This window comes from Mus musculus, chromosome 7, assembly GCF_000001635.26.
Source record: "Mus musculus strain C57BL/6J chromosome 7, GRCm38.p6 C57BL/6J".
Classification (NCBI taxonomy): domain Eukaryota; kingdom Metazoa; phylum Chordata; class Mammalia; order Rodentia; family Muridae; genus Mus; species Mus musculus.
Genome location: NC_000073.6, coordinates 59506976 through 59531925, shown reverse-complemented (window position 1 = coordinate 59531925; position 24950 = coordinate 59506976). Strand labels below are relative to the sequence as shown.

General features: G+C 44.5%; 1 long non-coding RNA gene and 14 other non-coding genes across 15 annotated transcripts in view; all 15 read left to right on the top strand.

The window, feature by feature from the left end:
- Positions 1 to 24950, top strand: part of Snhg14 (small nucleolar RNA host gene 14) — a 1177441-nt gene that overhangs the window by 918252 nt on the left and 234239 nt on the right. The window contains exons 93-101 of the long non-coding RNA NR_146211.1: positions 148 to 266; positions 651 to 696; positions 2020 to 2138; positions 2523 to 2568; positions 3892 to 4010; positions 4419 to 4440; positions 13252 to 13374; positions 13755 to 13800; positions 15651 to 15672. This is a non-coding gene — a long non-coding RNA (small nucleolar RNA host gene 14). The remainder of the gene's footprint in view (positions 1 to 147; positions 267 to 650; positions 697 to 2019; positions 2139 to 2522; positions 2569 to 3891; positions 4011 to 4418; positions 4441 to 13251; positions 13375 to 13754; positions 13801 to 15650; positions 15673 to 24950) is intronic.
- Gm25230 lies at positions 333 to 411 on the top strand. Its single transcript, XR_003946961.1, has one exon. It is a non-coding gene; the product is annotated as a small nucleolar RNA SNORD115 (small nucleolar RNA).
- Gm24219 lies at positions 2205 to 2283 on the top strand. The gene has a single exon (XR_003946960.1). It is a non-coding gene; the product is annotated as a small nucleolar RNA SNORD115 (small nucleolar RNA).
- Gm26392 lies at positions 4077 to 4155 on the top strand. Its single transcript, XR_003946959.1, has one exon. It is a non-coding gene; the product is annotated as a small nucleolar RNA SNORD115 (small nucleolar RNA).
- Gm22252 lies at positions 5949 to 6027 on the top strand. The gene has a single exon (XR_003946986.1). It is a non-coding gene; the product is annotated as a small nucleolar RNA SNORD115 (small nucleolar RNA).
- On the top strand, positions 7821 to 7898 carry Gm25647. The gene has a single exon (XR_003947058.1). It is a non-coding gene; the product is annotated as a small nucleolar RNA SNORD115 (small nucleolar RNA).
- On the top strand, positions 9693 to 9770 carry Gm25823. The gene has a single exon (XR_003947057.1). It is a non-coding gene; the product is annotated as a small nucleolar RNA SNORD115 (small nucleolar RNA).
- Gm22909 lies at positions 11564 to 11642 on the top strand. Its single transcript, XR_003946958.1, has one exon. It is a non-coding gene; the product is annotated as a small nucleolar RNA SNORD115 (small nucleolar RNA).
- Positions 13437 to 13515, top strand: Gm24310. The gene has a single exon (XR_003947047.1). It is a non-coding gene; the product is annotated as a small nucleolar RNA SNORD115 (small nucleolar RNA).
- Positions 15309 to 15387, top strand: Gm25461. The gene has a single exon (XR_003946985.1). It is a non-coding gene; the product is annotated as a small nucleolar RNA SNORD115 (small nucleolar RNA).
- Gm23310 lies at positions 17181 to 17259 on the top strand. Its single transcript, XR_003946984.1, has one exon. It is a non-coding gene; the product is annotated as a small nucleolar RNA SNORD115 (small nucleolar RNA).
- Positions 19053 to 19131, top strand: Gm23449. The gene has a single exon (XR_003946990.1). It is a non-coding gene; the product is annotated as a small nucleolar RNA SNORD115 (small nucleolar RNA).
- Gm22255 lies at positions 20914 to 20992 on the top strand. The gene has a single exon (XR_003947051.1). It is a non-coding gene; the product is annotated as a small nucleolar RNA SNORD115 (small nucleolar RNA).
- Gm25523 lies at positions 22780 to 22858 on the top strand. Its single transcript, XR_003946957.1, has one exon. It is a non-coding gene; the product is annotated as a small nucleolar RNA SNORD115 (small nucleolar RNA).
- Gm24495 lies at positions 24650 to 24728 on the top strand. Its single transcript, XR_003947039.1, has one exon. It is a non-coding gene; the product is annotated as a small nucleolar RNA SNORD115 (small nucleolar RNA).

The following is a 24950-nucleotide window of genomic DNA, read 5'->3' as shown; positions in this document are numbered from 1 at the left end:
GCTGGTAGTAATATAAGAGGTAACCCCAGGACAGTTTCTGCACAATGAAGTTGTACAAGTAGAGCTCCAGAAAAATGTCTCTCTCTTCTGACCTTTATTTAAAGAATGGACAACAAGCGTCTTGACTTCTTTCCCGTTCCTCCTTAGGGAAGACATTCTTCCAAGTATCAAGAAAGGGAGCCCTTGCTTCCCTGGAAGACATTTCGTCCCAGCAATCACTCTCCAGTTCCTTGTGACCATTCCTATTCTGAGCCAGTTTTGGAAAGGTAGGTAAGTGGTTGGATTAGGTTAGGTGATTTCCAAGTAGAGGTAGCCGAATTCTGTCTAGGACTGGGTCAATGATGACAACCCAATGTCATGAAGAAAGGTGATGACATAAAATTCATGCTCAATAGGATTACGCTGAGGCCCAACCAGGGCGACAGGGTCACAAGAGGTCCGTTGACTCCTTGGGGGGCTCTAGGGTGACTTCCCTGAAGTCCTCAGATGCCCTTTCCCTGTTTCCCATGATAGGAAATGTGGACATCTAGGGTGCACATTGGTTGGCAAACACTGCATGCCAACAAGCACCTAGTCCCACAATGGAACCTTGGGCATTTCTGCAAGGATCGCCCCTTGCTCATGACAATGTCTTTTCTGGTGTTTTGCAGTCATCTCACATGCCACCTTGGAAGGCAGAGAAACACAGATAATCAGGTAAGTGGTCAGAACATGGTAAAGCCTCCACATCCAGGTGACCTCCCCCTTCATGATTTGGCTTTCAATTCTCAGCCAGTCGGTCCTTTTGGAATTAGGGATAACAAAATGGTATACAACGGTACCAAAGGAGCTCGATTTAGGCTATGTTCTCCGATGTACATCCCCTGGTTTTTAACGTTTTAAGGAATGTGTTCAACTCCCGATAATTGTTTTTTCATAATTTTGACCTACTTCTCATGGAGAGAGGAGGATGACATTTTTTGAATGTTGGGATCTCATACTTTAATGCTTACAATTTTATGGCAAATAGCTACAGGAGGACAACACTTGCCTCCAGGGCCTTATGGTACTCTTCCTTTCCCTTGACAGGGGAGGCCCAAGTGACAGATCCTTTCTTAGGGAAAAAGAAGGATTCTATGATATCCAAAAAGGCTGTCCTCCCCACGATGGGTTCACAAAGGGCAATCCCTCTAGCAGATATTCCAAAGATCTCACCCCAGAGACAATTTACCAATGTGGATAGGGTGAGATATTCATTTTTACCTTGGTACCCACCACATTCCAAATTTCCTTCATGGTATCATTTAGGGCACTTACTGAACCTCACTGCAGAATCACTGAGGAAAAAAAGCTCTACACATTAGGTTGATACACTGTAAGGCCAGGTGTTTAAAGAACCTAATTCCACTTTGATTCATAACACCAAGGCCTGACTTTAGTCCAGCAACAGTGCTTACACTCACGTTTTACAGCAGGGCAACCCATAACACGTTAACACAAATGGATACATATATAGACATGGGTTCTGTGGCCTAGGTCCAGGATTCTCGGGAGATTTTCAGGAATCACCTTTCACGTTGAGTCGGGTCTTACAACATAGACCTTACAGAGGTCTGATGCCACATTTGCACTTTGAGCAAAAACACACAGTTACTTTAATCACCCTCGAAATACCTATCTGTAGTTGTTTTATTCAATTATTTTTTTGTCCTATCCATAGAACTTGGGCAGCTCAACTTGAGTGTTGATACCTACAAAATGGTGAGGCTAAGGTCACCTGTGATGTGGCTGTTGCTTCGAGAGGAAGCAGTAAATCTTTATTGGAATGCCAGGGTTCCTTTGTGTGTCCACTGATGTTTCTCTATGGTAGCCAGGAAGACTTGTGTGTGCTGGGCTGGTAGTAATACAAGAGGTAACCCCAGGACAGTTTCTGCACAATGAAGTTGTACAAGTAGAGCTCCAGAAAAATGTCTCTCTCCTCTGACCTTTATTTAAAGAAGGGACAACAAGCGTCTTGACTTCTTTCCCGTTCCTCCTTAGGGAAGACATTCTTCCAAGTATCAAGAAAGGGAGCCCTTGCTTCCCTGGAAGACATTTCGTCCCAGCAATCACTCTCCAGTTCCTTGTGACCATTCCTACTCTGAGCCAGTTTTGGAAAGGTAGGTAAGTGGTTGGATTAGGTTAGGTGATTTCCAAGTAGAGGTAGCCGAATTCTGTCTAGGACTGGGTCAATGATGACAACCCAATGTCATGAAGAAAGGTGATGACATAAAATTCATGCTCAATAGGATTACGCTGAGGCCCAACCAGGGCGACAGTGTCACAACTGGTCCGTTGACTCCTTGGGGGGCTCTAGGGTGACTTCCCTGAAGTCCTCAGATGCCCTTGCCCTGTTTCCCATGAGAGGAAATGTGGACATCTAGGGTGCACATTGGTTGGCAAACACTGCATGCCAACAAGCACCTAGTCCCACAATGGAACCTTGGGCATTTCTGCAAGGATCGCCCCTTGCTCATGACAATGTCTTTTCTGGTGTTTTGCAGTCATCTCACATGCCACCTTGGAAGGCAGAGAAACACAGATAATCAGGTAAGTGGTCAGAACATGGTAAAGCCTCCACATCCAGGTGACCTCCCCCTTCATGATTTGGCTTTCAATTCTCAGCCAGTCGGTCCTTTTGGAATTAGGGATAACAAAATAGTATACAACGGTACCAAAGGAGCTCGATTTAGGCTATGTTCTCCGATGTACATCCCCTGGTTTGTAACGTTTTAAGGAATGTGTTCAACTCCCGATAATTGTTTTTTCATAATTTTGACCTACTTCTCATGGAGAGAGGAGGATGACATTTTTTGAATGTTGGGATCTCATACTTTGATGCTTACAATTTTATGGCAAATAGCTACAGGAGGACAACACTGGCCTCCAGGGCCTTATGGTACTCTTCCTTTCCCTTGACAGGGGAGGCCCAAGTGACAGATCCTTTCTTAGGGAAAAAGAAGGATTCTATGATATCCAAAAAGTCTGTCCTCCCCAGGATGGGTTCACAAAGGGCAATCCCTCTAGCAGATATTCCAAAGATCTCACCCCAGAGACAATTTACCAATGTGGATAGGGTGAGATATTCATTTTTACCTTGGTACCCACCACATTCCAAATTTCCTTCATGGTATCATTTAGGGCACTTAATGAACCTCACTGCAGAATCACTGAGGAAAAAAAGCTCTACACATTAGGTTGATACAGGGTAAGGCCAGGTGTTTAAAGAATCTAATTCCACTTTGATTCATAACACCAAGGCCTGACTTTAGTCCAGCAACAGTGATTACACTCACGTTTTACAGCAGGGCAACCCATAACACGTTGACACAAATGGATACATGTATAGACATGGGTTCTGTGGCCTCGGTCCAGGATTCTCGGGAGATTTTCAGGAATCACCTTTCACGTTGAGTCGGGTCCTACAACATAGACCTTACAGAGGTCTGATGCCACATTTGCACTTTGAGCAAAAACACACAGTTACTTTAATCACCCTCGAAATACCTATCTGTAGTTGTTTTATTCAATTATTTTTTTGTCCTATCCATAGAACTTGGGCAGCTCAACTTGAGTGTTGATACCTACAAAATGGTGAGGCTAAGGTCACCTGTGATGTGGCTGTTGCTTCGAGAGGAAGCAGTAAATCTTTATTGGAATGCCAGGGTTCCTTTGTGTGTCCACTGATGTTTCTCTATGGTAGCCAGGAAGACTTGTGTGTGCTGGGCTGGTAGTAATACAAGAGGTAACCCCAGGACAGTTTCTGCACAATGAAGTTGTACAAGTAGAGCTCCAGAAAAATGTCTCTCTCCTCTGACCTTTATTTAAAGAATGGACAACAAGCGTCTTGACTTCTTTCCCGTTCCTCCTTAGGGAAGACATTCTTCCAAGTATCAAGAAAGGGAGCCCTTGCTTCCCTGGAAGACATTTCGTCCCAGCAATCACTCTCCAGTTCCTTGTGACCATTCCTACTCTGAGCCAGTTTTGGAAAGGTAGGTAAGTGGTTGGATTAGGTTAGGTGATTTCCAAGTAGTGGTAGCCGAATTCTGTCTAGGACTGGGTCAATGATGACAACCCAATGTCATGAAGAAAGGTGATGACATAAAATTCATGCTCAATAGGATTACGCTGAGGCCCAACCAGGGCGACAGGGTCACAACTGGTCCGTTGACTCCTTGGGGGGCTCTAGGGTGACTTCCCTGAAGTCCTCAGATGCCCTTGCCCTGTTTCCCATGAGAGGAAATGTGGACATCTAGGGTGCACATTGGTTGGCAAACACTGCATGCCAACAAGCACCTAGTCCCACAATGGAACCTTGGGCATTTCTGCAAGGATCGCCCCTTGCTCATGACAATGTCTTTTCTGGTGTTTTGCAGTCATCTCACATGCCACCTTGGAAGGCAGAGAAACACAGATAATCAGGTAAGTGGTCAGAACATGGTAAAGCCTCCACATCCAGGTGACCTCCCCCTTCATGATTTGGCTTTCAATTCTCAGCCAGTCGGTCCTTTTGGAATTAGGGATAACAAAATAGTATACAATGGTACCAAAGGAGCTCGATTTAGGCTATGTTCTCCGATGTACATCCCCTGGTTTGTAACGTTTTAAGGAATGTGTTCAACTCCCGATAATTGTTTTTTCATAATTTTGACCTACTTCTCATGGAGAGAGGAGGATGACATTTTTTGAATGTTGGGATCTCATACTTTGATGCTTACAATTTTATGGCAAATAGCTACAGGAGGACAACACTGGCCTCCAGGGCCTTATGGTACTCTTCCTTTCCCTTGACAGGGGAGGCCCAAGTGACAGATACTTTCTTAGGGAAAAAGAAGGATTCTATGATATCCAAAAAGGCTGTCCTCCCCAGGATGGGTTCACAAAGGGCAATCCCTCTAGCAGATATTCCAAAGATCTCACCCCAGAGACAATTTACCAATGTGGATAGGGTGAGAAATTCATTTTTACCTTGGTACCCACCACATTCCAAATTTCCTTCATGGTATCATTTAGGGAACTTACTGAACCTCACTGCAGAATCACTGAGGAAAAAAAGCTCTACACATTAGGTTGATACAGGGTAAGGCCAGGTGTTTAAAGAATCTAATTCCACTTTGATTCATAACACCACGGCCTGACTTTAGTCCAGCAACAGTGCTTACACTCACGTTTTACAGCAGGGCAACCCATAACACGTTGACACAAATGGATACATGTATAGACATGGGTTCTGTGGCCTCGGTCCAGGATTCTCGGGAGATTTTCAGGAATCACCTTTCACGTTGAGTCGGATCCTACAACATAGACCTTACAGAGGTCTGATGCCACATTTGCACTTTGAGCAAAAACACACAGTTACTTTAATCACCCTCGAAATACCTATTTGTAGTTGTTTTATTCAATTATTTTTTTGTCCTATCCATAGAACTTGGGCAGCTCAACTTGAGTGTTGATACCTACAAAATGGTGAGGCTAAAGTCACCTGTGATGTGGCTGTTGCTTCGAGAGGAAGCAGTAAATCTTTATTGGAATGCCAGGGTTCCTTTATGTGTCCACTGATGTTTCTCTATGGTAGCCAGGAAGACTTGTGTGTGCTGGGCTGGTAGTAATACAAGAGGTAACCCCAGGACAGTTTCTGCACAATGAAGTTGTACAAGTAGAGCTCCAGAAAAATGTCTCTCTCCTCTGACCTTAATTTAAAGAAGGGACAACAAGCGTCTTGACTTCTTTCCCTTTCCTGCTTAGGGAAGACATTCTTCCAAGTATCAAGAAAGGGAGCCCTTGCTTCCCTGGAAGACATTTTGTCCCAGCAATCCCTCTCCAGTTCCATGTGACCATTCCTACTCTGAGCCAGTTTTGGAAAGGAAGGTAAGTGGTTGGATTAGGTTAGGTGATATCCAAGTAGAGGTAGCCGAATTCTGTCCAGGACTGGGTCAATGATGACAACCCAATGTCATGAAGAAAGGTGATGACATAAAATTAATGCTCAATAGGATTACGCTGAGGCCCAACCAGGGCGACAGTGTCACAACTGGTCCGTTGACTCCTTGGGGGGCTCTAGGGTGACTTCCCTGAAGTCCTCAGATGCCCTTGCCCTGTTTCCCATGAGAGGAAATGTGGACATCTAGGGTGCACATTGGTTGGCAAACACTGCATGCCAACAAGCACCTAGTCCCACAATGGAACCTTGGGCATTTCTGCAAGGATCGCCCCTTGCTCATGACAATGTCTTTTCTGGTGTTTTGCAGTCATCTCACATGCCACCTTGGAAGGCAGAGAAACACAGATAATCAGGTAAGTGGTCAGAATATGGTAAAGCCTCCACATCCAGGTGACCTCCCCCTTCATGATTTGGCTTTCAATTCTCAGCCAGTCGGTCCTTTTGGAATTGGGGATAACAAAATGGTATACAACGGTACCAAAGGAGCTCGATTTAGGCTATGTTCTCCGATGTACATCCCCTGGTTTGTAACGTTTTAAGGAATGTGTTCAACTCCCGATAATTGTTTTTTCTTAATTTTGACCTACTTCTCATGGAGAGAGGAGGATGACATTTTTTGAATGTTGGGATCTCATACTTTGATGCTTACAATTTTATGGCAAATAGCTACAGGAGGACAACACTGGCCTCCAGGGCCTTATGGTATTCTTCCTTTCCCTTGACAGGGGAGGCCCAAGTGACAGATCCTTTCTTAGGGAAAAAGAAGGATTCTATGATATCCAAAAAGGCTGTCCTCCCCACGATGGGTTCACAAAGGGCAATCCCTCTAGCAGATATTCCAAAGATCTCACCCCAGAGACAATTTACCAATGTGGATAGGGTGAGATATTCATTTTTACCTTGGTACCCACCACATTCCAAATTTCCTTCATGGTATCATTTAGGGCACTTACTGAACCTCACTGCAGAATCACTGAGGAAAAAAAGCTCTACACATTAGGTTGATACACTGTAAGGCCAGGTGTTTAAAGAACCTAATTCCACTTTGATTCATAACACCAAGGCCTGACTTTAGTCCAGCAACAGTGCTTACACTCACGTTTTACAGCAGGGCAACCCATAACACGTTAACACAAATGGATACATATATAGACATGGGTTCTGTGGCCTAGGTCCAGGATTCTCGGGAGATTTTCAGGAATCACCTTTCACGTTGAGTTGGGTCTTACAACATAGACCTTACAGAGGTCTGATGCCACATTTGCACTTTGAGCAAAAACACACAGTTACTTTAATCACCCTCGAAATACCTATCTGTAGTTGTTTTATTCAATTATTTTTTTGTCCTATCCATAGAACTTGGGCAGCTCAACTTGAGTGTTGATACCTACAAAATGGTGAGGCTAAGGTCACCTGTGATGTGGCTGTTGCTTCGAGAGGAAGCAGTAAATCTTTATTGGAATGCCAGGGTTCCTTTGTGTGTCCACAGATGTTTCTCTATGGTAGCCAGGAAGACTTGTGTGTGCTGGGCTGGTAGTAATACAAGAGGTAACCCCAGGACAGTTTCTGCACAATGAAGTTGTACAAGTAGAGCTCCAGAAAAATGTCTCTCTCCTCTGACCTTTATTTAAAGAAGGGACAACAAGCTTCTTGACTTCTTTCCCTTTCCTCCTTAGGGAAGACATTCTTCCAAGTATCAAGAAAGGGAGCCCTTGCTTCCCTGGAAGACATTTCGTCCCAGCAATCCCTCTCCAGTTCCATGTGACCATTCCTACTCTGAGCCAGTTTTGGAAAGGAAGGTAAGTGTTTGGATTAGGTTAGGTGATATCCAAGTAGATGTAGCCGAATTCTGTCTAGGACTGGGTCAATGATGCAACCCAATGTCATGAAGAAAGTTGATGACATAAAATTCATGCTCAATAGGATTACGCTGAGGCCCAACCAGGGCGACAGGGTCACAAGAGGTCCGATGACTCCTTGGGGGGCTCTAGGGTGAATTCCCTGAAGTCCTCAGATGCACTTGCCCTGTTTCCCATGAGAGGAAATGTGGACATCTAGGGTGCACATTGGTTGGCAAACACTGCATGCCAACAAGCACCTAGTCCCACAATGGAACCTTGGGCATTTCTGCAAGGATCGCCCCTTGTTCATGACAATGTCTTTTCTGGTGTTTTGCAGTCATCTCACATGCCACCTTGGAAGGCAGAGAAACACAGATAATCAGGTAAGTGGTCAGAACATGGTAAAGCCTTCACATCCAGGTGACTTCCCCCTTCATGATTTGGCTTTCAATTCTCAGCCAGTCGGTCCTTTTGGAATTTGGGGATAACAAAATGGTATGCAAAGGTACCAAAGGAGCTCGATTTAGGCTATGTTCTCCGATGTACATCCCCTGGTTTGTAACGTTTTAAGGAATGTGTTCAACTCCCGATAATTGTTTTTTCATAATTTTGACCTACTTCTCATGGAGAGAGGAGGATGACATTTTTTGAATGTTGGGATCTCATACTTTGATGCTTACAATTTTATGGCAAATAGCTACAGGAGGACAACACTGGCCTCCAGGGCCTTATGGTATTCTTCCTTTCCCTTGACAGGGGAGGCCCAAGTGACAGATCCTTTCTTAGGGAAAAAGAAGGATTCTATGATATCCAAAAAGGCTGTCCTCCCCACGATGGGTTCACAAAGGGCAATCCCTCTAGCAGATATTCCAAAGATCTCACCCCAGAGACAATTTACCAATGTGGATAGGGTGAGATATTCATTTTTACCTTGGTACCCACCACATTCCAAATTTCCTTCATGGTATCATTTAGGGCACTTACTGAACCTCACTGCAGAATCACTGAGGAAAAAAAGCTCTACACATTAGGTTGATACACTGTAAGGCCAGGTGTTTAAAGAACCTAATTCCACTTTGATTCATAACACCAAGGCCTGACTTTAGTCCAGCAACAGTGCTTACACTCACGTTTTACAGCAGGGCAACCCATAACACGTTAACACAAATGGATACATATATAGACATGGGTTCTGTGGCCTAGGTCCAGGATTCTCGGGAGATTTTCAGGAATCACCTTTCACGTTGAGTCGGGTCTTACAACATAGACCTTACAGAGGTCTGATGCCACATTTGCACTTTGAGCAAAAACACACAGTTACTTTAATCACCCTCGAAATACCTATCTGTAGTTGTTTTATTCAATTATTTTTTTGTCCTATCCATAGAACTTGGGCAGCTCAACTTGAGTGTTGATACCTACAAAATGGTGAGGCTAAGGTCACCTGTGATGTGGCTGTTGCTTCGAGAGGAAGCAGTAAATCTTTATTGGAATGCCAGGGTTCCTTTGTGTGTCCACAGATGTTTCTCTATGGTAGCCAGGAAGACTTGTGTGTGCTGGGCTGGTAGTAATACAAGAGGTAACCCCAGGACAGTTTCTGCACAATGAAGTTGTACAAGTAGAGCTCCAGAAAAATGTCTCTCTCCTCTGACCTTTATTTAAAGAAGGGACAACAAGCTTCTTGACTTCTTTCCCGTTCCTCCTTAGGGAAGACATTCTTCCAAGTATCAAGAAAGGGAGCCCTTGCTTCCCTGGAAGACATTTCGTCCCAGCAATCCCTCTCCAGTTCCATGTGACCATTCCTACTCTGAGCCAGTTTTGGAAAGGAAGGTAAGTGTTTGGATTAGGTTAGGTGATATCCAAGTAGATGTAGCCGAATTCTGTCTAGGACTGGGTCAATGATGCAACCCAATGTCATGAAGAAAGTTGATGACATAAAATTCATGCTCAATAGGATTACGCTGAGGCCCAACCAGGGCGACAGGGTCACAAGAGGTCCGTTGACTCCTTGGGGGGCTCTAGGGTGACTTCCCTGAAGTCCTCAGATGCACTTGCCCTGTTTCCCATGACAGGAAATGTGGACATCTAGGGTGCACATTGGTTGGCAAACACTGCATGCCAAAAAGCACCTAGTCCCACAATGGAACCTTGGGCATTTCTGCAAGGATCGCCCCTTGCTCATGACAATGTCTTTTCTGGTGTTTTGCAGTCATCTCACATGCCACCTTGGAAGGCAGAGAAACACAGATAATCAGGTAAGTGGTCAGAACATGGTAAAGCCTTCACATCCAGGTGACTTCCCCCTTCATGATTTGGCTTTCAATTCTCAGCCAGTCGGTCCTTTTGGAATTTGGGGATAACAAAATGGTATGCAAAGGTACCAAAGGAGCTCGATTTAGGCTATGTTCTCCGATGTACATCCCCTGGTTTGTAACGTTTTATGGAATGTGTTCAACTCCCGATAATTGTTTTTTCATAATTTTGACCTACTTCTCATGGAGAGAGGAGGATGACATTTTTTGAATGTTGGGATCTCATACTTTGATGCTTACAATTTTATGGCAAATAGCTACAGGAGGACAACACTGGCCTCCAGGGCCTTATGGTACTCTTCCTTTCCCTTGACAGGGGAGGCCCAAGTGACAGATCCTTTCTTAGGGAAAAAGAAGGATTCTATGATATCCAAAAAGTCTGTCCTCGCCAGGATGGGTTCACAAAGGGCAATCCCTCTAGCAGATATTCCAAACATCTCACCCCAGAGACAATTTATCAATGTGGATATGGTGAGATATTCATTTTTACCTTGGTACCCACCACATTCCAAATTTCCTTCATGGTATCATTTAGGGCACTTACTGAACCTCACTGCAGAATCACTGAGGAAAAAAAGCTCTACACATTAGGTTGATACAGGGTAAGGCCAGGTGGTTAAAGAACCTTATTCCACTTTGATTCATAACACCAAGGCCTGACTTTAGTCCAGCAACAGTGCTTACACTCACGTTTTACAGCAGGGCAACCCATAACACGTTGACACAAATGGTTCCATGTATAGACATGGGTTCTGTGGCCTCGGTCCAGGATTCTCGGGAGATTTTCAGGAATCACCTTTCACGTTAATCGGGTCTTACAACATAGACCTTACAGAGGTCTGATGCCACATTTGCACTTTGAGCAAAAACACACAGTTACTTTAATCACCCTCGAAATACCTATCTGTAGTTGTTTTATTCAATTATTTTTTTGTCCTATCCATAGAACTTGGGCAGCTCAACTTGAGTGTTGATACCTACAAAATGGTGAGGCTAAGGTCACCTGTGATGTGGCTGTTGCTTCGAGAGGAAGCAGTAAATCTTTATTGGAATGCCAGGGTTCCTTTGTGTGTCCACTGATGTTTCTCTATGGTAGCCAAGAAGACTTGTGTATGCTGGGCTGGTAGTAATACAAGAGGTAACCCCAGGACAGTTTCTGCACAATGAAGTTGTACAAGTAGAGCTCCAGAAAAATGTCTCTCTCCTCTGACCTTTATTTAAAGAAGGGACAACAAGCTTCTTGACTTCTTTCCCGTTCCTCCTTAGGGAAGACATTCTTCCAAGTATCAAGAAAGGGAGCCCTTGCTTCCCTGGAAGACATTTCGTCCCAGCAATCCCTCTCCAGTTCCATGTGACCATTCCTACTCTGAGCCAGTTTTGGAAAGGAAGGTAAGTTGTTGGATTAGGTTAGGTGATATCCAAATATAGGTAGCCGAATTCTGTCTAGGACTGGGTCAATGATGACAACCCAATGTCATGAAGAAAGGTGATGACATAAAATTCATGCTCAATAGGATTACGCTGAGGCCCAACCAGGGCGACAGGGTCACAAGTGGTCCGTTGACTCCTTGGGGGTCTCTAGGGTGACTTCCCTGAAGTCCTCAGATGCCCTTGCCCTGTTTCCCATGAGAGGAAATGTGGACATCTAGGGTGCACATTGGTTGGCAAACACTGCATGCCAACAAGCACCTAGTCCCACAATGGAACCTTGGGCATTTCTGCAAGGATCGCCCCTTGCTCATGACAATGTCTTTTCTGGTGTTTTGCAGTCATCTCACATGCCACCTTGGAAGGCAGAGAAACACAGATAATCAGGTAAGTGGTCAGAACATGGTAAAGCCTCCACATCCAGGTGACCTCCCCCTTCATGATTTGGCTTTCAATTCTCAGCCAGTCGGTCCTTTTGGAATTTGGGGATAACAAAATGGTATGCAAAAGTACCAAAGGAGCTCGATTTAGGCTATGTTCTCCGATGTACATCCCCTGGTTTGTAACGTTTAAAGGATTGTGTTCAACTCCCGATAATTGTTTTTTCATAATTTTGACCTACTTCTCATGGAGAGAGGAGGATGACATTTTTTGAATGTTGGGATCTCATACTTTGATGCTTACAATTTTATGGCAAATAGCTACAGGAGGACAACACTGGCCTCCAGGGCCTTATGGTACTCTTCCTTTCCCTTGACAGGGGAGGCCCAAGTGACAGATCCTTTCTTAGGGAAAAAGAAGGATTCTATGATATCCAAAAAGGCTGTCCTCCCCACGATGGGTTCACAAAGGGCAATCCCTCTAGCAGATATTCCAAAGATCTCACCCCAGAGACAATTTACCAATGTGGATATGGTGAGATATTCATTATTACCTTGGTACCCACCACATTCCAAATTTCCTTCATGGTATCATTTAGGGCACTTACTGAACCTCACTGCAGAATCACTGAGGAAAAAAAGCTCTACACATTAGGTTGATACAGGGTAAGGCCAGGTGTTTAAAGAACCTAATTCCACTTTGATTCATAACACCAAGGCCTGACTTTAGTCCAGCAACAGTGCTTACACTCACGTTTTACAGCAGGGCAACCCAAAACACGTTGACACAAATGGATACATGTATAGACATGGGTTCTGTGGCCTTGGTCCAGGATTCTCGGGAGATTTTCAGGAATCACCTTTCACATTGAGTCGGGTCCTACAACATAGACCTTACAGAGGTCTGATGCCACATTTGCACTTTGAGCAAAAACACACAGTTACTTTAATCACCCTCGAAATACCTATCTGTAGTTGTTTTATTCAATTATTTTTTTGTCCTATCCATAGAACTTGGGCAGCTCAACTTGAGTGTTGATACCTACAAAATGGTGAGGCTAAGGTCACCTGTGATGTGGCTGTTGCTTCGAGAGGAAGCAGTAAATCTTTATTGGAATGCCAGGGTTCCTTTGTGTGTCCACTGATGTTTCTCTATGGTAGCCAGGAAGACTTGTGTATGCTGGGCTGGTAGTAATACAAGAGGTAACCCCAGGGCAGTTTCTGCACAATGAAGTTGTACAAGTAGAGCTCCAGAAAAATGTCTCTCTCCTCTGACCTTTATTTAAAGAAGGGACAACAAGCTTCTTGACTTCTTTCCCTTTCCTCCTTAGGGAAGACATTCTTCCAAGTATCAAGAAAGGGAGCCCTTGCTTCCCTGGAAGACATTTCGTCCCAGGAATCCCTCTCCAGATCCATGTGACCATTCCTACTCTGAGCCAGTTTTGGAAAGTAAGGTAAGTGGTTGGATTAGGTTAGGTGATATCCAAGTAGAGGTAGCCGAATTCTGTCTAGGACTGGGTCAATGATGACAACCAAATGTCATGAAGAAAGTTGATGACATAAAATTCATGCTCAATAGGATTACTCTGAGGCCCAACCAGGGTGACAGGGTCACAGGAGGTCCGTTGACTCCTTGGGGGGCTCTAGGGTGATTTCCCTGAAGTCCTCAGATGCCCTTTCCCTGTTTCCCATGAGAGGAAATGTGGCCATCTAGGGAGCACATTGGTTGGCAAACACTGCATGCCAACAAGCACCTAGTCCCACAATGGAACCTTGGGCATTTCTGCAAGGATCGCCCCTTGCTCATGACAATGTCTTTTCTGGTGTTTTGCAGTCATCTCACATTCCACCTTGGAAGGCAGAGAAACACAGATAATCAGGTAAGTGGTCAGAACATGGTAAATCCTCCACATCCAGGTGACCTCCCCCTTCATGATTTGGCTTTCAATTCTCAGCCAGTCGGTCCTTTTGGAATTAGGGATAACAAAATGGTATACAACGGTACCAAAGGAGCTCGATTTAGGCTATGTTCTCCGATGTACATCCCCTGGTTTTTAACGTTTTAAGGAATGTGTTCAACTCCCGATAATTGTTTTTTCATAATTTTGACCTACTTCTCATGGAGAGAGGAGGATGACATTTTTTGAATGTTGGGATCTCATACTTTGATGCTTTCAATTTTATGGCAAATAGGTACAGGAGGACAACACTGTCCTCCAGGGCCTTATGGTACTCTTCCTTTCCCTTGAAAGGGGAGGCCCAAGTAACAGATCCTTTCTTAGGGAAAAAGAAGGATTCTATGATATCCAAAAAGGCTGTCCTACCCAGGATGGGTTCACAAAGGGCAATCCCTCTAGCAGATATTCCAAAGATCTCACCCCAGAGACAATTTACCAATGTGGATATGGTGAGATATTCATTTTTACCTTTGTACCCACCACATTCCAAATTTCCTTCAGGGTATCATTTAGGGCACTTACTGAACCTCACTGCAGAATCACTGAGGAAAAAAAGCTCTACACATTAGGTTGATACAGGGTAAGGCCAGGTGTTTAAAGAACCTAATTCCACTTTGATTCATAACACCAAGGCCTGACTTTAGTCCAGCAACAGTGCTTACACTCACGTTTTACAGCAGGGCAACCCAAAACACGTTGACACAAATGGATACATGTATAGACATGGGTTCTGTGGCCTCGGTCCAGGATTCTCGGGAGATTTTCAGGAATCACCTTTCACGTTGAATCGGGTCCTACAACATAGACCTTACAGAGGACTGATGCCACATTTGCACTTTGAGCAAAAACACACAGTTACTTTAATCACCCTCGAAATACCTATCTGTAGTTGTTTTATTCAATTATTTTTTTGTCCTATCCATAGAACTTGGGCAGCTCAACTTGAGTGTTGATACCTACAAAATGGTGAGGCTAAGGTCACCTGTGATGTGGCTGTTGCTTCGAGAGGAAGCAGTAAATCTTTATTGGAATGCCAGGGTTCCTTTGTGTGTCCACTGATGTTTCTCTATGGTAGCCAGGAAGACTTGTGTGTGCTGGGCTGGTAGTAATACAAGAGGTAACCCCAGGACAGTTTCTGCCCAATGAAGTTGTACAAGTAGAGCTCCAGAAAAATGTCTCTCTCCTCTGACCTTTATTTAAAGAAGGGACAACAAGCGTCTTGACTTCTTTCCCTTTCCTCCATAGGGAAGACATTCTTCCAAGTATCAAGAAAGGGAGCCCTTGCTTCCCTGGAAGACATTTCATCCCAGCAATCCCTCTCCAGTTCCATGTGACCATTCCTACTCTGAGCCAGTTTTGGAAAGGAAGGTAAGTGGTTGGATTAGGTTATGTGATATCCAAGTAGAGGTAGCCGAATTCTGTCTAGGACTGGGTCAATGATGACAACCCAATGTCATGAAGAAAGGTGATGACATAAAATTCATGCTCAATAGGATTACACTGAGGCCCAACCAGGGCGACAGGGTCACAAGAGGTCCGTTGACTCCTTGGGGGGCTCTAGGGTGACTTCCCTGAAGTCCTCATATGCCCTTGCCCTGTTTCCCATGAGAGGAAATGTGGACATCTAGGGTGCACATTGGTTGGCAAACACTGCATGCCAACAAGCACCTAGTCCCACAATGGAACCTTGGGCATTTCTGCAAGGATCGCCCCTTGCTCATGACAATGTCTTTTCTGGTGTTTTGCAGTCATCTCACATGCCACCTTGGAAGGCAGAGAAACACAGATAATCAGGTAAGTGGTCAGAACATGGTAAAGCCTCCACATCCAGGTGACCTCCCCCTTCATGATTTGGCTTTCAATTCTCAGCCAGTCATTCCTTTTGGAATTAGGGATAACAAAATGGTATACAAAGGTACCAAAGGAGCTCGATTTAGGCTATGTTCTCCGATGTACATCCCCTGGTTTGTAACGTTTTAAGGAATGTGTTCAACTCCCGATAATTGTTTTTTCATAATTTTGACCTACTTCTTATGGAGAGAGGAGGATGACATTTTTTGAATGTTGGGATCTCATACTTTGATGCTTACAATTTTATGGCAAATAGCTACAGGAGGACAACACTGGCCTCCAGGGCCTTATGGTACCCTTCCTTTCCCTTGACAGGAGAGGCCCAAGTGACCGATCCTTTCTTAGGGAAAAAGAAGGATTCTATGATATCCAAAAAGGCTGTCCTCCCCAGGATGGGTTCACAAAGGGCAATCCCTCTAGCAGATATTCCAAAGATCTCACCCCAGAGACAATTTACCAATGTGGATATGGTGAGATATTCATTTTTACCTTTGTACCCACCACATTCCAAATTTCCTTCAGGGTATCATTTAGGGCACTTACTGAACCTCACTGCAGAATCACTGAGGAAAAAAAGCTCTACACATTAGGTTGATACAGGGTAAGGCCAGGTGTTTAAAGAACCTAATTCCACTTTGATTCATAACACCAAGGCCTGACTTTAGTCCAGCAACAGTGCTTACACTCACGTTTTACAGCAGGGCAACCCAAAACACGTTGACACAAATGGATACATGTATAGACATGGGTTCTGTGGCCTCGGTCCAGGATTCTCGGGAGATTTTCAGGAATCACCTTTCACGTTGAATCGGGTCCTACAACATAGACCTTACAGAGGACTGATGCCACATTTGCACTTTGAGCAAAAACACACAGTTACTTTAATCACCCTCGAAATACCTATCTGTAGTTGTTTTATTCAATTATTTTTTTGTCCTATCCATAGAACTTGGGCAGCTCAACTTGAGTGTTGATACCTACAAAATGGTGAGGCTAAGGTCACCTGTGATGTGGCTGTTGCTTCGAGAGGAAGCAGTAAATCTTTATTGGAATGCCAGGGTTCCTTTGTGTGTCCACTGATGTTTCTCTATGGTAGCCAGGAAGACTTGTGTGTGCTGGGCTGGTAGTAATACAAGAGGTAACCCCAGGACAGTTTCTGCCCAATGAAGTTGTACAAGTAGAGCTCCAGAAAAATGTCTCTCTCCTCTGACCTTTATTTAAAGAAGGGACAACAAGCGTCTTGACTTCTTTCCCTTTCCTCCATAGGGAAGACATTCTTCCAAGTATCAAGAAAGGGAGCCCTTGCTTCCCTGGAAGACATTTCATCCCAGCAATCCCTCTCCAGTTCCATGTGACCATTCCTACTCTGAGCCAGTTTTGGAAAGGAAGGTAAGTGGTTGGATTAGGTTATGTGATATCCAAGTAGAGGTAGCCGAATTCTGTCTAGGACTGGGTCAATGATGACAACCCAATGTCATGAAGAAAGGTGATGACATAAAATTCATGCTCAATAGGATTACACTGAGGCCCAACCAGGGCGACAGGGTCACAAGAGGTCCGTTGACTCCTTGGGGGGCTCTAGGGTGACTTCCCTGAAGTCCTCATATGCCCTTGCCCTGTTTCCCATGAGAGGAAATGTGGACATCTAGGGTGCACATTGGTTGGCAAACACTGCATGCCAACAAGCACCTAGTCCCACAATGGAACCTTGGGCATTTCTGCAAGGATCGCCCCTTGCTCATGACAATGTCTTTTCTGGTGTTTTGCAGTCATCTCACATGCCACCTTGGAAGGCAGAGAAACACAGATAATCAGGTAAGTGGTCAGAACATGGTAAAGCCTCCACATCCAGGTGACCTCCCCCTTCATGATTTGGCTTTCAATTCTCAGCCAGTCATTCCTTTTGGAATTAGGGATAACAAAATGGTATACAAAGGTACCAAAGGAGCTCGATTTAGGCTATGTTCTCCGATGTACATCCCCTGGTTTGTAACGTTTTAAGGAATGTGTTCAACTCCCGATAATTGTTTTTTCATAATTTTGACCTACTTCTTATGGAGAGAGGAGGATGACATTTTTTGAATGTTGGGATCTCATACTTTGATGCTTACAATTTTATGGCAAATAGCTACAGGAGGACAACACTGGCCTCCAGGGCCTTATGGTACCCTTCCTTTCCCTTGACAGGAGAGGCCCAAGTGACCGATCCTTTCTTAGGGAAAAAGAAGGATTCTATGATATCCAAAAAGGCTGTCCTCCCCAGGATGGGTTCACAAAGGGCAATCCCTCTAGCAGATATTCCAAAGATCTCACCCCAGAGACAATTTACCAATGTGGATAGGGTGAGATATTCATTTTTACCTTGGTACCCACCACATTCCAAATTTCCTTCATGGTATCATTTAGGGCACTTACTGAACCTCACTGCAGAATCACTGAGGAAAAAAAGCTCTACACATTAGGTTGATACAGGGTTAGGCCAGGTGTTTAAAGAACCTAATTCCACTTTGATTCATAACACCAAGGCCTGACTTTAGTCCAGCAACAGTGCTTACACTCACGTTTTACAGCAGGGCAACCCATAACACGTTGACACAAATGGATACATGTATAGACATGGGTTCTGTGGCCTCGGTCCAGGATTCTCGGGAGATTTTCTGGAATCACCTTTCACGTTGAGTCGGGTCGTACAACACAGACCTTACAGAGGTCTGATGCCACATTTGCACTTTGAGCAAAAACACACAGTTACTTTAATCACCCTCGAAATACCTATCTGTAGTTGTTTTATTCAATTATTTTTTTGTCCTATCCATAGAACTTGGGCAGCTCAACTTGAGTGTTGATACCTACAAAATGGTGAGGCTAAGGTCACCTGTGATGTGGCTGTTGCTTCGAGAGCAAGCAGTAAATCTTTATTAGAATGCCAGGGTTCCTTTGTCTGTCCACTGATGTTTCTTTATGGTAGCCAGGAAGACTTGTGTGTGCTGGGCTGGTAGTAATACAAGAGGTAACCCCAGGACAGTTTCTGCACAATGAAGTTGTACAAGTAGAGCTCCAGAAATATGTCTCTCTCCTCTGACCTTTATTTAAAGAAGGGACAACAAGCGTCTTTACTTCTTTCCCTTTCCACTTTAGGGAAGACATTCTTCCAAGTATCAAGAAAGGGAGCCCTTGCTTCCCTGGAAGACATTTCGTCCCAGCAATCCCTCTCCAGTTCCATGTGACCATTCCTACTCTGAGCCAGTTTTGGAAAGGAAGGTAAGTGGTTGGATTAGGTTAGGTGATATCCAAGTAGTTGTAGCCAAATTCTGTCTAGGACTGGGTCAATGATGACAACCCAATGTCATGAAGAAAGTTGATGACATAAAATTCATGCTCAATAGGATTACGCTGAGGCCCAACCAGAGCGACAGGGTCACAAGAGGTCCGTTGACTCCTTGGGCTGCTCTAGGGTGACTTCCATGAAGTCCTCAGGTGCCCTTGCCCTGTTTCCCATGAGAGGAAATGTGGACATCTAGGGTGCACATTGGTTGGCAAACACTGCATGCCAACAAGCACCTAGTCCCACAATGGAACCTTGGGCATTTCTGCAAGGATCGCCCCTTTCTCATGACAATGTCTTTTCTGGTGTTTTGCAGTCATCTCACATGCCACCTTGGAAGGCAGAGAAACACAGATAATCAGGTAAGTGGTCAGAACATGGTAAAGCCTCCACATCCAGGTGACCTCCCCCTTCATGATTTGGCTTTCAATTCTCAGCCAGTCGGTCCTTTTGGAATTTGGGGATAACAAAATTGTATGCAAAGGTACCAAAGGAGCTCGATTTAGGCTATGTTCTCCGATGTACATCCCCTGGTTTGTAACGTTTTAAGGAATGTGTTCAACTCCCCATAATTGTTTTTTCATAATTTTGACCTACTTCTCATGGAGAGAGGAGGATGACATTTTTTGAATGTTGGGATCTCATACTTTGATGCTTACAATTTTATGGCAAATAGCTTCAGGAGGACAACACTGGCCTCCAGGGCCTTATGGTACTCTTCCTTTCCCTTGACAGGGGAGGCCCAAGTGACAGATCCTTTCTTAGGGAAAAAGAAGGATTCTATGATATCCAAAAAGTCTGTCCTCGCCAGGATGGGTTCACAAAGGGCAATCCCTCTAGCAGATATTCCAAACATCTCACCCCAGAGACAATTTATCAATGTGGATATGGTGAGATATTCATTTTTACCTTGGTACCCACCACATTCCAAATTTCCTTCATGGTATCATTTAGGGCACTTACTGAACCTCACTGCAGAATCACTGAGGAAAAAAAGCTCTACACATTAGGTTGATACAGGGTAAGGCCAGGTGTTTAAAGAACCTAATTCCACTTTGATTCATAACACCAAGGCCTGACTTTAGTCCAGCAACAGTGCTTACACTCACGTTTTACAGCAGGGCAACCCATAACACGTTGACACAAATGGATCCATGTATAGACATGGGTTCTGTGGCCTCAGTCCAGGATTCTCGGGAGATTTTCAGGAATCACCTTTCACGTTGACTCGGGTCGTACAACATAGACATTACAGAGGTCTGATGCCACATTTACACTTTGAGCAAAAACACACAGTTACTTTAATCACCCTCGAAATACCTATCTGTAGTTTTTTTATTCAATTATTTTTTTGTCCTATCCATAGAACTTGGGCAGCTCAACTTGAGTGTTGATACCTACAAAATGGTGAGGCTAAGGTCACCTGTGATGTGGCTGTTGCTTCGAGAGGAAGCAGTAAATCTTTATTGGAATGCCAGGGTTCCTTTGTGTGTCCACTGAAGTTTCTCTATGGTAGCCAGGAAGACTTGTGTGTGCTGGGCTGGTAGTAACCCCAGGACAGTTTCTGCACAATGAAGTTGTACAAGTAGAGCTCCAGAAAAATGTCTCTCTCCTCTGACCTTTATTTAAAGAAGGGACAACAAGTGCCTTGACTTCTTTCCCTTTCCTCCTTAGGGAAGACATTCTTCCAAGTATCAAGAAAGGGAGACCTTGCTTCCCTGGAAGACATTTTGTCCCAGCAATTCCTCTCCAGTTTCATGTGACCATTCCTACTCTGAGCCAGTTTTGGAAATGAAGGTAAGTGGTTGGATTAGGTTAGGTGATATCCAAGTAGATGTAGCCGAATTCTGTCTAGGACTGTGTCAATGATGACAACCCAATGTCATGAAGAAAGGTGATGACATAAAATTCATGCTCAATAGGATTACGCTGAGGCCCAACCAGGGCGACAGGGTCACAAGAGGTCCGTTGACTCCTTGGGGGGCTCTAGGGTGACTTCCCTGAAGTCCTCAGATGCCCTTGCCCTGTTTCCCATGAGAGGAAATGTGGACATCTAGGGTGCACATTGGTTGGCAAACACTTCATGCCAACAAGCACCTAGTCCCACAATGGAACCTTGGGCATTTCTGCAAGGATCGCCCCTTGTTCATGACAATGTTTTTTCTGGTGTTTTGCAGTCATCTCACATGCCACCTTGGAAGGCAGAGCAACACAGATAATCAGGTAAGTGGTCAGAACATGGTAAAGCCTCCACATCCAGGTGACCTCCCCCTTCATGATTTGGCTTTCAATTCTCAGCCTGTCGGTCCTTTTGGAATTAGGGATAACAAAATGGTATACAACGGTACCAAAGGAGCTCAATTTAGGCTATGTTCTCCGATGTACATCCCCTGGTTTGTAACGTTTTAAGGAATGTGTTCAACTCCCGATAATTATTTTTTCATAATTTTGACCTACTTCTCATGGAGAGAGGAGGATGACATTTTTTGAATGTTGGGATCTCATACTTTGATGCTTACAATTTTATGGCAAATAGCTACAGGAGGACAACACTGGCCTCCAGGGCCTTATGGTACTCTTCCTTTCCCTTGACAGGGGAGGCCCAAGTGACAGATCCTTTCTTAGGGAAAAAGAAGGATTCTATGATACCCAAAAAGGCTGTCCTCGCCAGGATGGGTTCACAAAGGGCAATCCCTCTAGCAGATATTCCAAAGATCTCACCCCAGAGACAATTTACCAATGTGGATAGGGTGAGATATTCATTTTTACCTTGGTACCCACCACATTCCAAATTTCCTTCATGGTATCATTTAGGGTACTTAATGAACCTCACTGCAGAATCACTGAGGAAAAAAAGCTCTACACATTAGGTTGATACAGGGTAAGGCCAGGTGTTTAAAGAACCTAATTGCACTTTGATTCATAACACCAAGGCCTCACTTGAGTCCAGCAACAGTGGTTACCCTCACGTTTTACAGCAGGGCAACCCATAACACCTTGACACAAATGGATCCATGTATAGACATGGGTTCTGTGGCCTGGGCCCAGGATTCTCGGGAGATTTTCAGGAATCACCTTTCACGTTGAGTTGGGTCTTACAACATAGACCTTACAGAGGTCTGATGCCACATTTGCACTTTGAGCAAAAACACACAGTTACTTTAATCACCCTCGAAATACCTATCTGTAGTTGTTTTATTCAATTATTTTTTTGTCTTATCCATAACTTGGGCAGCTCAACTTGAGTGTTGATACCTACAAAATGGTGAGGCTAAGTTCACCTGTGATGTGGCTGTTGCTTTGAGAGGAAGCAGTAAATCTTATTGGAATGCCAGTGTTCCTTTGGGTGTCCACTGATGTTTCTCTATGGTAGCCAGGAAGACTTGTGTATGCTGGGCTGGTAATACAAGAGGTAACCCCAGGACAGTTTCTGCACAATGAAGTTGTACAAGTAGAGCTCCAGAAAAATGTCTCTCTCCTCTGACCTTTATTTAAAGATGGGACAACCAGCGTCTTGACTTCTTTCCCTTTCCTCCTTAGGGAAGACATTCTTCCAAGTATCAAGAAAGGGAGCCCTTGCTTCCCTGGAAGACATTTCGTCCCAGCAATCCCTCTCCAGTTCCATGTGACCATTCCTACTCTGAGCCAGTTTTGGAAAGGAATGTAAGTGGTTGGATTAGGTTAGGTGATATCCAAGTAGAGGTAGCCGAATTCTGTCCAGGACTGGGTCAATGATGACAACCCAATGTCATGAAGAAAGGTGATGACATAAAATTCATGCTCAATAGGATTACGCTGAGGCCCAACCAGGGCGACAGGGTCACTAGAGGTCCGTTGACTCCTTGGGGGGCTCTAGGGTGACTTCCCTGAAGTCCTCAGATGCCCTTGCCCTGTTTCCCATGAGAGGAAATGTGGACATCTAGGGTGCACATTGGTTGGCAAACACTGCATGCCAACAAGCACCTAGTCCCACAATGGAACCTTGGGCATTTCTGCAAGGATCGCCCCTTGCTCATGACAATGTCTTTTCTGGTGTTTTGCAGTCATCTCACATGCCACCTTGGAAGGCAGAGAAACACAGATAATCAGGTAAGTGGTCAGAACATGGTAAAGCCTCCACATCCAGGTGACCTCCCCCTTCATGATTTGGCTTTCAATTCTCAGCCAGTCGGTCCTTTTGGAATTTGGGGATAACAAAATGGTATGCAAAGGTACCAAAAGAGCTCGATTTAGGCTATGTTCTCCGATGTACATCCCCTGGTTTGTAACGTTATAAGGAATGTGTTCAACTCCCGATAATTGTTTTTTCATAATTTTGACCTACTTTTCATGGAGAGAGGAGCATGACATTTTTTGAATCTTAGGATCTCATACTTTGATGCTTACAATTTTATGGCAAATAGGTACAGGAGGACAACACAGGCCTCCAGGGCCTTATGAGACTCTTCCTTTCCCTTGACAGGGGAGGCCCAAGTGACAGAGCCTTTCTTAGGGAAAAAGAAGGATTTTATGATATCCAAGAAGGGTGTCCTCCCCAGGATGGGTTCACAAAGGGCAATCACTCTAGCAGATATTCTAAAGATCTCACCCCAGAGACAATTTACCCATGTGGAAAGGGTGAGATATTCATTTTTACCTTGGTACCCACCACATTCCAAATTTTCTTCATGGTATCATTTAGGGCACTTACTGAACCTCACTGCAGAATCACTTAGGAAAAATAGCTCTACACATTAGGTTGATACAGGGTAAGGCCAGGTGTTTAAAGAACCTAATTCCACTTTGATTCATAACACCAAGGCCTGACTTTAGTCCAGCAACAGTGCTTACACTCACGTTTTACAGCAGGGCAACCCATAACACGTTGACACAAATGGATACATGTATAGACATGGGTTCTGTGGCCTCGGTCCAGGATTCTCGGGAGATTTTCAGGAATCACCTTTCACGTTGAGTCGGGTCCTACAACATAGACCTTACAGAGGTCTGATGCCACATTTGCACTTTGAGCAAAACACACAGTTACTTTAATCACCCTCGAAATACCTATCTGTAGTTGTTTTATTCAATTATTTTTTGTCTTATCCATAGAACTTGGGCAGCTCAACTTGAGTGTTGATACCTACAAAATGGTGAGGCTAAGGTCACCTGTGATGTGGCTGTTGCTTCGAGAGGAAGCAGTAAATCTTATTGGAATGCCAGGGTTCCATTGTGTGTCCACTGATGTTTCTCTATGGTAGCCAGGAAGACTTGTGTATGCTGGGCTGGTAGTAATACAAGAGGTAACCCCAGGACAGTTTCTGCACAATGAAGTTGTACAAGTAGAGCTCCAGAAAAATGTCTCTCTCCTCTGACCTTTATTTAAAGAAGGGACAACAAGTGTCTTGACTTCTTTCCCTTTCCTCCTTAGGGAAGACATTCTTCCAAGTATCAAGAAAGGGAGCACTTGCTTCCCTGGAAGACATTTCATCCCAGCAATCCCTCTCCAGTTCCATATGACCATTCCTACTCCGAGCCAGTTTTGGAAAGGAAGGTAAGTGGTTGGATTAGGTTAGGTGATATCCAAGTAGAGGTAGCCGAATTCTATCTAGGACTGGGTCAATGATGACAACCCAATATCATGAAGAAAGGTGATGACATAAAATTCATGCTCAATAGGTTTACGCTGAGGCCCAACCAGGGCGACAGGGTCACAAGAGGTCCGTTGACTCCTTGGGGGGCTCTAGGGTGACTTCCCTGAAGTCCTCAGATGCCCTTGCCCTGTTTCCCATGAGAGGAAATGTGGACATCTAGGGTGCACATTGGTTGGCAAACACTGCATGCCAACAAGCACCTAGTCCCACAATGGAACCTTGGGCATTTCTGCAAGGATCGCCCCTTGCTCATGACAATGTCT